We start from the raw sequence: 3,699 nt of genomic DNA on the forward strand, positions 1-3,699 counted from the left end.
TCAGCCTCGGTGTTCTGTTCAGGGTAGCTGCAGGTATAGCACTACAACAGGGGAGCGTGGATCCGCCAAAACTATCAGAGTTCAAGGACACTCTCCTGATGCAGCACGTAGTCCCTAGCAGGGTACTACGCATGCCCTACCAGCCGATTGAAAGGGAGGGGGACCTAACCTCCTTCCACTCGTCTACAGTGAAGCAGGGGCCAAAGAGTACGCAGTCGACCAACTCCGAGATGAAAATGCCCCCTTGGGCGCCACACTCGTATGAGAAAGCAGACAAGTAGCTCCAGGCTCCCCCTTTCCACCTTACGAGACGCAGCACACGGCAAACGTGCTGGTCAGCAAAAGCTAACGTTGTTAGTCTGTTTACTTTAGGGAAAAATTGGTCACTTAAAATAAATAGGTGAAACATCATAAATCAGGAAAGCCGACAAAAACAGTAGAAAACACACAGAAATCTGAAGATCTATAGTTTGTAAATAATATACAGCGTTTTTGAATGGAAAGAAATAAAATTCGTTCACTAGGTCAATATAATATTTGATGAAAAGTTGGAAACTCAAAACAGGACCGTCGCAAGAGAGTTAGTTAGTTATTTAGTGTTTTTGGCGCAAGAGCCAAAAATGGCTATACCGCACCATGAACTTGGTCTAAAAAACGAGTGCTTGGTAAATATCCATATGAATATACTCATCAAAATACAATTAAAGTATTAAAATAACAAATACCTTTTTTTTATGAATTATGGCAATAAATATTGAATTTATATAAAACCAAAAATTAAGCTTAAATTTGTTAGTTTCTATGGATGATTTTTCAGGATTGAAGCCTCAGTACATAAAATTTTGAAATATAATAAAAACAATACGAAAAAAAGTTTTTTGAAAAAACATTAAATGCAAAAATTTCAAATGAAATTCAGCGCTAAATATGCAGCTTAAATACCATTTCCGTCGCAAGAGAGAAATGGAAAAATGCTCAGGTCCAGCTCGGGGCCCCGGGTGCGCCGCGCCCGTCACACAAGAGTGTGCCCCTGGGGGGGAAATTGTTTTGGGAAGTGCGGTATTAAAAATAGAGAATGCAAATTTGTCTACTTTCTAATTTTTTTTCCTTAATAATTTTTTTTTATTTAAATATTTAGCCACTCTGGAAGATTTAATACAAAGTCTTCATGATAATAGGCCTTCTGTTCCATCCATACCTTTTCAACATCTTTCAGAAACAACTGAAGACGAAATGCCGATAACTAAAAAGGTGCAGGTTTTTGACTCTTTTTATTTCTACTCTGCAAAATTGAATTATTTACAAGAAAAAGCATTTTCCTAATAAACAGTTAACAAGTGATTTTAACCACCACAATAAATGCCAGAAAAGATGTGCGTTGGCAAAACAACTAAGTCGCCATTTCAAAATAAAACCAATGAAAAGGAGACCACTGTAGCTCTGCAGAGATCTCCAGTTGAGACTCCTACTTCAGTTGAGGCTGTTTTAGCCCAAAGATGTCCTGTAGATGATAGTGACGACGATGATGGTTGGTTGTTATAATTTAATTATTTTTATTTTCCAACTTGCATTTTTTATTATAGGTTTACAATTATTTCATAATAAGTCTAAATTTTCTTTTAGACAATGAGCAATATTCAAAACTAAATTTTATTTAATACTTTAATGCTTCAACGTAATTTTTTAGAAATGATATGTTGCAGAAACATCTAATGAAAAAAATTTGAAAAATAAAATATTAGAGCTGGAGAAACAGGTTGAACCCTTAAAAAAAGAGAATGCCGAGGTGCAGCAGCTGCGAGATCTGTATGCGTTCTTTTACTTCCATATTAAAACAAGAACGATAAAAAAACGAAGTTATCCAGTAGTAAATTCATAAGCAAACAGCTACATGCAATAAACAAATGAACAACTACAACAAGAACCGCTAAACACAAATGAACAACTACGAGCGATTCTGCACACACGTTGTTACAAACAAGTATAAACCGGAATGAGATATGAGTAATGAGTTTTCATTCTAGTTTAAGCAGGAGTAACTTCATATTACACAAAAGAACCCACAAGAAGCTGATAGATAAGGAACATACACTCTGTTTCTCAAACATTCACCCCCTTTATTTCCCACCCATTCATATTCCTTCCAATAGAATATGAATGAATATGAAATAAAAAGGGGAACACTTGAAAAGTCTTGAATCACTCAATTGATCTGGTTGGGTTGCACAAGTTATATTATGTATTTATCACTGAGTAGGGAAAAGATTTAAAATATGTGTGGAAAAAAAAGAATAAGATAAAAGAAAGATTCTTTTTTTTAATATTTTTTTAAATAAAATTAATTTAATAAGCGTATTGAGCTCGAAATTGAAAAATATTCGAGTTGCCTTAAAAAGTTCAATGAAAAAAACTAATAACAATTTTTAAGCCAAATTTAAACACGATTTTTTTACACTATAAATTCAATACATATAAGGTACAATTGTAGAGGATGCTGTTGCCATTCTAACAAAGTAAAATAACTAATACCCAATGAGAAAATTTGAAACAGTCACGTGTCAGTGAAAAGAACTGAATTCAATACTATCACGTCATAGACCAAGTCCAACCTTGTTGAATCTTGTTTGAACTGGATATCTCACGATTTGTAACGTGTAAAAGTGAAAATAACATTACGTCATCAATTTAGAAGTGTCATTTTGGAGCCGTTGCCACCCTATAAATATAAATAAAGTGTTGCCACCACTCTAAAGTAATATTAAAATCGAAACTGAAATTATAAATTCCAAGTAGTCAGTTCGTAATGCGGACAGAAATAGTCAGCTCTGCCTCGTCATTTTGAAATCCATAAAAACATGAAACTAAAATTTTACCCGTAACCGTCTGAGAGTTTAAAATTTATTTAATTAAAATCATAAGTTTTCTTTGTATCTGTAACAATAGCACATACCCCTGCACTTATTGTTATGCCAAGAAAGATGAGCTAAGCAGCTGTGGCGAATTGAGATCCCCCGAAAATGCTTCATCGTATTATACAAGTTGGCTGACTGAAGGAAAAGGTTCAAAAAACAAAAGCGAAAGATTATTTCAATTGTATTCATCCACCGCTAATTACAACTGTTGGAGGCAAAACAAGACACCATTCCACCACCAGAATTGCACCTTTAGCTTGGTGTTGTTAACACTGTCACGCGAAAGAGTGTGGAAATGAATCGCTGACATGGGCAAAAGCTTGTCAAATTCAACGTGAAATCAGACGAGGATGTTCTGGGTTTAAAGGAAATGCATACAAAACACTTTTGGATAAAGTAGACCTTCTGCGCCAGTTTAAAAATCTAGCAAATTCAGAATTTCTCCTAATTTTCTATTAACTTTGGTTAAGGCAAAACGTGTCTGATTTCTCCAAGAAAATGGTGGCATGGACCCGAATGGTTTGTCTGTTTGTTNCCGGGTGCGCCGTGCCCGTCACACAAGAGTGTGCCCCTGGGGGCGGACCCGAATGATTAAATAACTCAGAAGATACATGGTCAGGTACGCAAAAGTCTGAAATTGAAGCTGACATTGAAGAGTTGGAATCCGAATACAGATCAGAAGTTATGGTTTCCTCAACAATTGTTTGTGCCAAGTTAATATAGATATAGCAGTTTAAGAAAACTATTAAGAGTAACTGCTTGGGTACTCCGTTTCGTCCACCTGTTA

Source organism: Parasteatoda tepidariorum, chromosome 10 (genome assembly GCF_043381705.1).
Source record: "Parasteatoda tepidariorum isolate YZ-2023 chromosome 10, CAS_Ptep_4.0, whole genome shotgun sequence".
NCBI classification, from domain to species: Eukaryota; Metazoa; Arthropoda; class Arachnida; order Araneae; family Theridiidae; genus Parasteatoda; species Parasteatoda tepidariorum.